At 38.1% G+C, this 12,139-nt stretch overlaps 1 long non-coding RNA gene across 1 annotated transcript in view; it reads left to right on the top strand.

The window, feature by feature from the left end:
* The first annotated feature begins 2 nt into the window (after nucleotides 1–2).
* Nucleotides 3–12,139, top strand: part of LOC133076501 (uncharacterized) — a 30,421-nt gene continuing 18,284 nt past the window's right edge. Inside the window, exons 1-2 of the long non-coding RNA XR_009697544.1 lie at nucleotides 3–205; nucleotides 7,180–7,321. This is a non-coding gene — a long non-coding RNA (uncharacterized LOC133076501). The remainder of the gene's footprint in view (nucleotides 206–7,179; nucleotides 7,322–12,139) is intronic.

Here is a 12,139-nt window from a genome sequence, read left to right as displayed (position 1 = left end):
AAATCATTTTCCTTGGAAGCCATTATGCCATTTTGCCTAGGGAAGCAGGGAGGGTAGATACTTCTAAGGGAAAGAGATGCCAAAACAATGATCAGTGACCAAGTAGAACGGTGCCACCATCACCTCAGAGTTTCTTTAAGCAGCACAGATCCACAAAGACCCTTCAGTTCCTCTCCACCCCATGAGGCTCCAAGGGGCTTATGAGGTAAGTTTTATTTACTTTCTTTGTTGGGGGGGGTGAGGATCAGGGTAGTAGGATAAAAGGTAGAAAACCGAAAAGAAAATATGTCCCTACCACATACTTTGGCTCAGTTATTTTAAGGACATTTCATTTTATTATTTATTTATTTATTTTTTTGAAATGGGTTAAAGTTTTATTTCTTTTTTAAGCTTTTTATTTTATATTGGAGCACAGTTGATTAACAATGTTGTGTTAGTTTCAGGTGTACAGCAAAGTGATTCAATTGTACATATACCTGTATCTATTCTTTTTCAAATTCTTTTCCCATATAGGTTGTTACATAATATTGAGCAGAGTTCCCTGTGTTATACAGTAGGAGGGACATTTCACTTTAAATTGATTAAACTTCATATTTATAGCCAAGAAATTCTTAAAATAATTTCTATATGTTTTCTCCTTAGACATTGTATTTTTTCTCTTTGAAAATTCAATTTGGGTCTTTTTATATCTTCCATGTTTCTCCTCAAAATGCTCATGTTTTCCTCTACCTTCTTGAACATATAAAATATAGTTATAACAACTCATAATAACTCTCATGATACTCTTGTCTACAAATTCTATCAGCTGTGTCATTTCTGGATCTGTTTCAATTGATAGATTTTTCTCCTCATTCTGGGACATATATTCCTGCTTCTTTGTTTGCCCGTAATTTTTTACTGGATTCCAGACATTCTAGATTTCACCTCAGTGGGCACTGGATATTCATGTGTGTGTAATATAATATCAGTTCTTGAGCTTTGATCTGGGACACAGTTAAGTTACTTGGAAAGAGTTTGATCCTTTCAAGGATTGCTTTCAAGTTTTGTCTGGCAGGTCCAGTGAAGTCTTTAATCTAGGGCTGATTTTTTTTCCCCATTCCTAAGGCAATATCTGCCTTCTAGCCTATAATCTGTGAATTATGAAGTTTTCCCACTATGGCAGCTGGAAACAAACTATGCCTAGTCTGTGTGATTATTCCGAGGGTTGTTATGCCTACTCCTTTCCAGTGGTTCTTTCCCCAGTGTCAGGCTGAGGGAAACTCTCCCTAGGTCTCTTTGGTACTCGGCCTTGAGGACTCTTGGCCTCCCAATTCCATCTTGTCAACTCAGGAAGACCACAGGGCTTCATCCACATTCCCTTTCCCTGCTCTAAATCCTGGTAATATTTCCAGGCAATAACCTGGTACCATCATAGGACTCACCTTATTTGTATGCCCTCTTTTAGGGATCACCATCTTCCACTGCCTATTGTTCAATGTTTGAAAACTATTATTTCATATATTTTTTCCTTTATTTATTTTCTCATTGTTTAAAAAGGCAGAAGAGTAAATCTGGTTCCCTGGACACCGTCTTGGTAAGAAATGGGTCTCTCTTTTCTTAATAGCTAAAAAATAGTCAATTTTATCTGGAAAATTTGGAAAGTCACTATACCAAGCTATGCTTTGTAATAAGATTGTTCATAGTCTTGAGTTTTCAACACTTACTGAAACACTAATTCATTTTGTCAACAAACATTTGTTAAATGCTTACTATATGGCTGGTATTATGCCAGGAACTGGATTTCACAGACTTAAGTTTCTAGTATTTTAGTCATTACTTCTCTAAGGTACATTTCTAGTTTATTTTTATAATCTTAGAGATTTTATCATCAATAGTATGAATTAATCTACATGACACAGTGTATCAGAATAAATTTTGCTCCTTTCCAAAGTTGTTTGGTTTTTCTTCAGTTATAATTGGCCCTGTCCATGCTAATGAAAATTTTAATTTCTATATATTTTCACATATAATTACTAATTTTAGTTGAAAACACAGGAGTAGGGAAACACTTAAAAATTCACAGAAAAACAACAAAAATGATTAAGAGATTGAGGGTGACAAGAATAAAACTTAAAAAAATTAATTTGAAAAAACTTGCACAGGGGCTTCCCTGGTGGCGCAGTGCTTGAGAGTCTGCCTGCCAATGCAGGGGACACGGGTTCGAGCCCTGGTCTGGGAGGATCCCACATGCCGCGGAGCGACTGAGCCCGTGAGCCACGACTACTGAGCCTGCGCGTCTGGAGGCTGTGCTCCACAACAAGAGAGGCCGCGATAGTGAGAGGCCCGCGCACCGCGATGAAGAGTGGCCCCCACTTGCCGCAACTAGAGAAAGCCTTAGCACAGAAACGAAGACCCAACACAGCCAAAAAAAAAAAAAAAAAAACTTGCACAAAAACCACATTGACTCTTGGCTCAATGTGTGTGTCTCTTGGCTGAGCGACAGTTGAGAAGGGAAGGACAGTACCTCTTAAGTGAAGTTTGGGCAGCAATAGTGGAATCCCAGGTATTGAATGTGCTTTTCTATCTAAATGAGCGTCTCTAAATACTCAGCATCTCCCAATTACTTTACCTCCCCCTACCCCCCGAAAAAGTACTCTTGTTTTGTTTCCTGGGTGTATACATAGCATATCTTCATTTTCATAAAGTCAAACAAAACTTAAAAGAGTATATATTTTAAAAAATAACCTTAAATCTCATACTCTGAAGTAATCAGCATTAATTTTTGATGACTATCATGTTATATATCTTGTTATATAAATAGCAAGCATAATTTCATATAAAAAGAATTATACATTCTTTAAAATTATTTATGGTCAATTTTTTAAAAATTAATTAATTAATTAATTTTTGGCTGCGTTGGGTCTTTGTTGCTGCACACGGACTTTCTCTAGTTGCGGCGAGCGGGGGCTACTCTTCGTTGCGGTGCGCGGGCTTCTCATTGCTGTGGCTTCTCTTGTTGCACAGCATGGGTTCTAGGTGCATGGGCTTCAGTAGCTGTAGCTCGAAGGCTCTAGAGCTCAGGTTCAGCGGTTGTGGCACACAGGCTTAGTTGCTCCGCGGCACGTGGGATCTTCCCGGACCAGGGCTTGAACCCATGTCTCCTGCATTGGCAGGCGGATTCTTAACCACTGTGCCACCAGGGAAGCCCTATGGTCAATTTTTGTTTTAGAATTCCTTTCCCTCTCTCTCTCTCACATATATTCCTATTTTTTAATTAGTTAATTAATTAATTAAGGTTACTTTCACTGGCACCAGGGGTTAGGTTAGCCCTTCCAAAACCACATGGAATGAGAGTGGGGAAGGCTTCTTTTTCCAAAGAAAATTAGAGGTACCATTAGCAGAGCAAGGTGGATGGATGCTGGGCAATTAGAAACAGCAAATGCTCACCACAGAAGGATTCTGGACATGGCGTAAAGAGACATATTAGCTTTGTGACCTTGAACAACAGCCTTTAATTTCTCTGAGCTTTAGCTTCTTCATCTGCACCATGGGCTTTTGGAAACTAAATGGCAAACGTATATGAAATGTAGAGTAGGCATTCATTGATTGCTCACTACACTCCTACCTTTCTGCACTCATTCATGTTTTCAACAAATACTTTGAATGCCTGTTATGTGCCAGACACTCTACTAGGTGCTAGAAATGTAATGTGGAGGAAAATCGGATGCATCCTGTCCTCAAGGAGCTTACAGATGTGGATACAACAGATACTAATCATAGAATCACATTCATAAATGTTAAATTACATGATAAAGGGGCATGAAGGAAAGCTACCTGAGGAAGTAATCACTGTCCTTAGATCTAATGAAAGGTCAGTAGTTGACTAGTTAAGGAAGTGGGAGAGTTTTCTAGGCTGAGAAAAAGCATCTCAAGGCCCTGCAGTGGGAAGGGGCACTGCGTGTTTGAGGAACTGAAGGGAGGCCTGCGCAGCTCGAGTGCCGTGAGTGAGGGGTTGTCCAGTGCAGACGAGGCTGGAGACAGAGTTGCCTTGAGGGACCATAAGAAGTTTGTTTATTATCCTAAGAACAAAGGGCAATCACTGATGTGTTTTAAGCAAGACAGTGAATAATAATGTTTGCATTTTGAAAAGAACACTTTCAGTGCAGTATTAGAGAAGTGACAGCGGGAAGGTGGCTGGTAAGAGTGGATATGAGTAGAACAGCTGGGAGGCAGCTGGGGTGGTCCAGACCAGAGAATCTGGCCACTTAGACCAGGTTAATGTTAGTGAACATTCGGAGAAGTAGATGGATGCAGGTAACATTGAGCAAACAAGAATGGCAGGACTTCATGATGGCCTTGACCTGGGAGGTAAGGGAGAAAGTGTAGGTGCCAGAAATGAGTCTGATATTTTTGTTTTGATGAGGGGATGAAAGTTTTTACCATTCATTGCTGTGGTTTGAAGATGTAGTGGGGAGGATAGCCAGAGAACTTGAATTTGCTTCTGAATGTTGCTGAGTTTTAGATGCTCTTGAAGAATCCAAATGGTATGTAGTTGACAGGTGGAAGTGTGAGTCTGTATCCCAGAAGTGGGACCTGGGCTGAAGACATAAAATGGTGTGGAACATCTCTGTGTGTAATAATTTAAACTACGGCTGAGGAAGTGATCACCTCAGGAGAACAGGAAAAGAAGTCCTTTCTTACCATTTATATTTGCATATATTAAAAATTAGCCCACAAGATGTCATGACAAAAGCTACGTTGTAAGTACCGCTGAATTAATAAAAGTACTTATAAGTACTATATATAAGTACTCGATATACATATTCACATTTCATGTATGTTTATGTAAATATTATATGAAATCACTATATATATGTATAACTAATGCTTCATCTAAGTACTATATTTTTTATAACTATTACTTTGAAATAGTTTCCTTACTCCATATTAACAGTCATTGGTTCACCTGTTGAAGATTTAGCCTATAGGTCATTTTTTTTTCCATTACCTTCGACGTTAATGATGCCATTCTAGTTTTGTAAAACAATGCAATATATGACATGCTTTTTATGTCTAAAGAGTCTTTAGCTAATCCCTTGGTAATACACTTTTGATAATTATTTTTGTGGAAGTTATATTCTTCAAGGATTTATGCACTGAGACTTGGCTGTAGATTTATTAATGATTTATTAATGTCCTCTCTTTGCATTACCCTGTGTTGGTGGTCTATCGTACACAGTTTCTGCTGTGTTTTTCTTTTCCCTTCATGACAGGCCTGAGAGTGAAATTAATACAAAGATTTATAATTTCCTATTTTTCCTTCCCTGTACTATCTTTTTGTAACCTTTAGCTCATATGTGGCCATTTCTTTAAATATATGAATTTGTAGGGATTTATACTGCATACAAGATTGACAGTGCACTGACCTTACTTCTTACTTATAGTACTGCAATTTGCAAAAATTTCATTGCAAACGATGGACTTTAATGGTTATGGAAAACATCCAGAAATGCAATCTAGCCCCTTTGGATTAAATAAGAAGCAAAATGAGTAAAGTAGATCATACAAAAGGGATTTTTTGAAGTGTCATTTTTAATCTTAACAATTCATGTGAAATTTGCCTTTTTGTCTAATGTAATCATGTGAGTTTTAATATATATATATCACACTCAAATTATCAATATTTATTGATACAATTATGTAACTTTATCTCTCAAAATCTTAAAGTAAAATTAACTTGTCAGGAAGATATACTATATGTATCTTGTAGTGCTTACATATTCTGTGGCACAGAACCAATGGGGTGTAGGCCTCAGTGTTAGGGTACCGTATACTGCTTTTGGTTAAATTGTCCTTAGGAGCATTTAACTTTGGTTAAAAGTTTTATCTACAACAGCAAAATGGGATAAAGATACTGCAAGTGTCTGTTTCATTCAGGCAAATGATTTGAACATAGACTCATAGTAAATTAAGTTTCATTTCTAGGAATTGAAGTTGTACTTCCAGATTATGTTGCCTAGTTTTTTTGTTTCTTGGTTTTTTTCATTTTGTAGCATAAGTTCTTCAGTGATAAAGGTTGCTAGCTATTTGGTGTTTTAGCATCCAACACAGTACGTGGCACATAAGAGGTGATCAGAAAATAAATGTTACATAAAGGAATGAAGATGGATAAGTGAATTACCTGTGTTCAGTATGCTCTAGCTGTAGTGCTTTCTGACCCACTTTTTAATTGGCTACTAATATATGGAATCCATTTGGACAGTATTGAAAGTGTTCTTAAAAATAATGTTCAAAATTTCAAGTGTATATTATAGATTCTCAGAACATGCTAACATAGCCTCATAGCATACAGTTATTGGACATTAGGGGGAAAGTGGTATTTAGATGATGGAGAATATCCAGTTAAATTTCTAAATTAATTTTTCTTATAGATGTAAAAGGTTGAAATACAGGCCTCAAGAATAAATGAGACTGTGGTTTTCTAATCAAATGAAATTCATTTCTAAATATCTGCTTCTTATTTTTTCATAAACTGTACTAAATGTTGACATTACTTTGGAGGTTGTCTTCTACGGCTTTATTCTTAATTACTCTGTATTTTTTTCTTTTATCCTTTATTGTGTATTATCTTTAAAAGTTGTTGCAATTCTTGAATAGTTGCAAATTTTCAAAGACTGGACTCTAATCATTTAATTATCTCCTTAAGGTGGTTGTCTAAAAAAAGGTATCTTCTAATTTTAAATATAGTTTTAAATTAAGTCAGAGGAAGCAAGGTTTGAAGTAAATATATTTTCTTAAGTTAATTTTAATTTTGACAGCCTGCAGCTATTAGCTAATTATGGAGAGCTGCCTAAAAGAAAAACTCATTAGTATGTGAATAATAAGGCATGTTCCTCATGTTCAGTTCAGTGTTCTTATGAAAAGAATCTTGCAAGTAAATATATCCACAGTGTTTTGAATTCACCAGTGTCTTGAATTTACTGGACTTTCAAATTTTACTACAAAAGAGAGTTTTCTTCACAGTAAATTACCTATCCCACCAAAGCTCCATTTTAATGCAAACTAAAGTTGAAACAGATGGAGTAGCAATAGGTCAGTCATGTAGCTGAGATTTTGTGAAGCTTTGGAAATGTATAGCATATCTTGATGTTAAAAAGGATTCATTTATATCATTTTTATATCTTTATTATGTCTTCATAGGGGTCAATCTGTGAAGTAGATGAAAATGATAATACATGAAGCCTTTACTGATTTTATGAGACATTAATCCATGTTTAAAAGGATGTCAAAACACTTCTACTTCCAGGAAGATGTAGTAAATACATTTTTCTTCTTCATTCCCGTAAGTACAATTTAAAAAACTTGGACATTATACATAAAACTAAAACAAGAAAACTGAAAAGTAGAAAGACCAGTTAGGGATTTGGGGACTCAAGGAATGATGCGTTGGTCAGTTCCCAGGCTTTTTTTTTTTTTTTTTTGGCCTCATATATTCCAGACTTGGGGCTGGAGAAACCAGAAACCAGGGATACCAAAGAGCTCAGACAAAGAAAAGAAAAGAAAAGAAACAACAAAAAATCCCAAAACCAAAAATTCAACAAAAGTCTGCTTCTTCTAGCCAAGGACCAGGAAAAGGACAACCTAGCTAGACAGAAAACCTTTACATAATAACCTTCTATTACAGGCAAACAACACAGATTAAACTGTGGCCTCACTCCTACCCCACCAGCAAAGGTTGAGTGAGGGCCCTAGATTTCCACTTTTGCCAGGCTGTAATAAGGTGCCTCCAAAACTTCATCTCTAGAGAAAAACAAAACAAAACTCATGTTCACACAAAAACCTACACACAGATGTCCATAGGGGCTTTATATGTAATAGCTAAATCTGGAATCAGCCTACATGTCCTTCAGTGGTTGAATGATTACGTAATTTGTTGTATGTCTATACCATGGAATAGTACTCAGCAGTAAAAATGAATAAACTGTTGTTGACACATGTGACAACCTGGGTGAATCTTCAGAGAATTATGCTGAATGAAAAAAGCCAATATCAAAGGCTACATTCTAATTAAAACATTCTTGAAATGACACCAGCATAAAAATGGAGAAGAGATTATGGTTTCCAAGGGCTAAAGAGGGTACAGGAAGGAAGGGAGGGAAGTGAGCGTAGCTGTAGAAGGGCCACATGAGGGATCTTGGTGGTGATGGAAATGTTCTCTGTTTGACTCTATCGGTGTTAATACCCCAGTTGTGATATTGGACTATAGTTTTGCAATTTATTGCTATTGGGAGAAGCTGTGTAAATGGTACGGGGTTCTCTCTGTGTTATTTTTCTTACAACTCCGTGTGAATCTACAATTATCTTAAAATTAAAAGTGAAGTTAAAAAACTCAGGTGAAAGGTAGACATTTTCCATGAATGAGATCAGATACTACAATTCCTTGCACAAAGAGGAAAATTTCCCACTTACATTGATTCTTTAACGTGTTCCTCTCATGAGTTGTTTAAACCTCTAATACCTGGTTTGGCTCCCCCTGGATTTGAAATGTATGGGGGATAGGTGGGGATATGGCGGTCTTAAAAACTAGAGGGGCCATGTTGCCAAGATCTCTCCTTAAACTTCCTTTAAAGATTCCTTGGTTGTCATTTGGCCAAACTTTTAAGTACCTTCAAATCCCAATTCGCAGTTATCCACTCCCTACTGTCTTAACCAGCTTCCTTCTTGAAATAGTTTGAGGCAGTCTATGAAGAGTACACACAGAGTCAGCCCATTAAAATAAAGATAAAAACCAAGAGTTGTGTAATGCAGGCAGGGAGAAATGGGAGACAAGATATTGTATTAAAAAATCTAAGTCCCCCACTGCTTTTTGGGTAAAAATGAAAAGAATTTAATCTTGGCTTTCTGGTATCTTTAGCAAAAGGGACACCATGATGGTTTACATAACTTCCATCATGACATAAAAGTGAGTATATTAGTTTATCAGGAGAGAGAACCTTTTGCTAGGAATAAATTCTGAATGCAATTTATTGTGTGGCTCTTAACTAGTGATCTTTAACAACAAAATTATTTTTGTTACAAATGTGCTTTTACAAAAACAGCATATTATAAACTGTGTGGCTGGTCAAAAAAAATATTAAAGAATAGAACCAAAGAGCATTAAACAAATGATAAGGTCATACATTGAATAAGGCCCAGGGATTTTTCCCATGGTGGATAGAGAGGGGAGGGTCTAGACTGAGCCACAGACTCTGGCTGTCTGGTTGTCACCCTGAACTCACATCTAATCATCATACACTGGTCTCTACAGTCATCTTAGTGTCCTCACCATCCCCTGCCTGGTAGCCTGACCGTCACTCCTATGTCCCTGCAGCACAAAGCATCCCTTGAATAAGGGGTCCTCATTACAGCTCTCCTCTGCTTCTCTACATCCCTCTTTCCCCTGGCTTTCAAAACTGGGTCCTTCAGGAGTCATCACGGTCTACACAGATCCCCAGCTACCCAGGTTGCTTTCACTTCCATAACTCCTGTTAATGTAATTTCTAGAGCACAGTGCATAAGACTTGACTCTATATATGGCTTATTATTTTTCCATGCATGTTGATTATATTTTCCCAGTGAAACTGCAAATGTCTTCAGAGAAGGATATATCCACCTATCTACTGATCCACCTCTTTGCTTATAGGTGCAGTTTCCAGAGTGAGTCTAGCTGGATTCCTGGCTCTGCCACTTGCTAGCTATGTAACCATGAAAAAATTGCTTACTATTTCTGCGTCTTTGTTGCCTGATCTGTATGGATGTGGAGATAGTTGAATTACATACCTCAAGGGTTTGTGCGAATTGAATTAAATTATACATGTATTGCCCATAGAACAGTATTTAGCACATTGTGAAACCTCAGTAAGGTTATCTATTGTCATCTCTTCTCTGTATTACTTAGCCCTGTGTGGGAGAATCGTTATCCAACCTTATATAGTTAAAAGAATACCCTAAAGACAGAGCCTGCAAGCGTCTCACCAGAACGTAAGTAAGTCCTCCTTTTAATTCTGTGTCCTCAGCTGGACCTTATTTCCCAACTCCTTTTGGGACTGAGGGTTGGCCAATAGAATGTAAGAAGGAGTGATACGTATCATCTCAGACCTGATTCATTAAAAACTTCCCACATGTACTCCTCCATACTTCTGGCCAGTTAGAATGGAGATGATTTGAGACGTGGGAGTCACGTGTTGAAGATGGCAGAGTCTCTGTCAGCCTGTCACACCAAACTGTTCACCTACCTGGTCAGTTGTGTCAGGCTGCAAGAAATAAACTACTCTTGAATAAGATCCACAATGCATTTCTTGGGTCTGTTTGTTATAGCAGGTTATACAACCCTGCTGTTTCTCCCAATGAGGAGCTCTAACAACTGTGCATGTGAGAAGCAGCTTGACATAAATCAATGCCTCTATCTTAGCGTATCTGCCCACTTGTCTTCTAGAGTGGGCCTCCCATCAAGCAACTGCTTATTTCCTGTCTACAACATGTCTACATGCATGGCTAATGTCTCCCACCCAGTGATCTCATGGGATTGCATCTGTGTCTTAATTTTAGCTCTATTAAATAAGATTGCCTATCTTTCTTGAGTTTATCTCAGGATCCTCCGAAGCAAAAATTGCCATTTGCTGTGCAGCCTCAGTTTTAAGTAAGAGCATCCCAAACATTAAACACCACCCCCAAAATAGTTTTAGAATTTTTCAAATGACCTGATGACACAGACATGTATGTGTGTGAACATGTGTATTGGTTTGTTTGTGACTTTCCTAGGTCATCTAGCACAGGGCTGGCTGGGCTCAATAACACATAAATTCACTGATCGGTTGAACACAGCCTACTCCATCTTCCCATAACTGTCAGAGCTGAAGTAAAGTGTTCTGGGTAACAGAGTAAGTTTATAGGTTGGAAAAGGTAGGTATGCTTGAGTAATCACTACTTTCTGTTCTTGGAAGGAGACTTATTCTGCTTATTCATGTTTCTCAATTCTCTTTCACTGCTTTGCTCATTCAACAAACTTGGCTTTGTTTGAGGTGATGGGCAGACAAAGATACATCAGTGCACATGACATTCTCAGGAGAGGTGCCGATGCATCTGCCCATCTTGTGACTTTACTGAACAACCTATTCAAGAGCCACTTTATGGGATATTTCTACATGGGATTGGAATTTTAGGATAAGAAAACATGTAAGATAAGCCATCCAAATAATACTGACTGAGAAAAATTAAGTTCCAACATGGAAAAAAAAAAAAACAAACCCTTTAGTCAGGGTCAGAAGTGGATGCTTTCCTTGAGATATAAAAGTTTGGGATCCCTTTTAGCACCTCTCTGGTTTGGGAACTGAACTCCCTGCCCCAGAAAGTGAAGTACATGAGCTATTTCTTTCTGTGAGGCACCTGAATTATAATAAAGTGACTCTAGAACTACTACCAGCATGACTCAGTCCAAGCTGGAATGAGGGCAATTGTGCGCCCTGTGGCTGGGAAGTCTCAGATTCCTGGAGTAGTGTCAGAATGACAGTACCTTGACCGACTGATAGAGGCTTGTTTCATCGCTGGTGCTTGATGGAGAGTGAACCAGCACTAGTAGCCAAAGAAAGTCAAGGTTGAGCAATGGCCACCCTCCTTTTCTCCTCCCACTTCCCTTCAGAACTGCCTTCTCCAAGTCCCAGCAGACGTTAGTGTTTGTGGGATGACATTGCAGATGGCTGTGTCAGGACAAATTTGTGAGTTCCTGAGTTCCTCTCTTCTCCCTTTCCTTCCCCTCCCTGCAGCTGACAGTGCTGGAGAAAAAGAGAAGTGTCCTGTTGGTTGGGACAAAGCAAGAAACAAGTCATGAGTTTGCTATTTTTTGAGGGGCTACTGCAACATTGCACCGCGTCGCTCATTAGGCTAGTAGTCTCAGTATGACACAGCATTTTTTTTTTGTCCCTTAAATGCAGTCTTAGAATTTTTAATACCACTCTACGTAAATCATCATAAGACTGAAAGCTTGATGTCTCCTGATCCAACACAACACAGGAGTCAAGTACCAGCTGTGTAGTGATACTTTTAAAATTCAGGATCTTGGTCCTGAGGCTTGAGATACAAAACAATTGATATATACCCATTTGGAAATTTATTAACTGCTGTA

The sequence above is a fragment of the Eubalaena glacialis genome, chromosome 16 (assembly GCF_028564815.1).
Source record: "Eubalaena glacialis isolate mEubGla1 chromosome 16, mEubGla1.1.hap2.+ XY, whole genome shotgun sequence".
Lineage (NCBI taxonomy): Eukaryota > Metazoa > Chordata > Mammalia > Artiodactyla > Balaenidae > Eubalaena > Eubalaena glacialis.
Note: the sequence above shows the minus strand (reverse complement) of the source record. Positions and strands in the feature narration are given on the sequence as shown.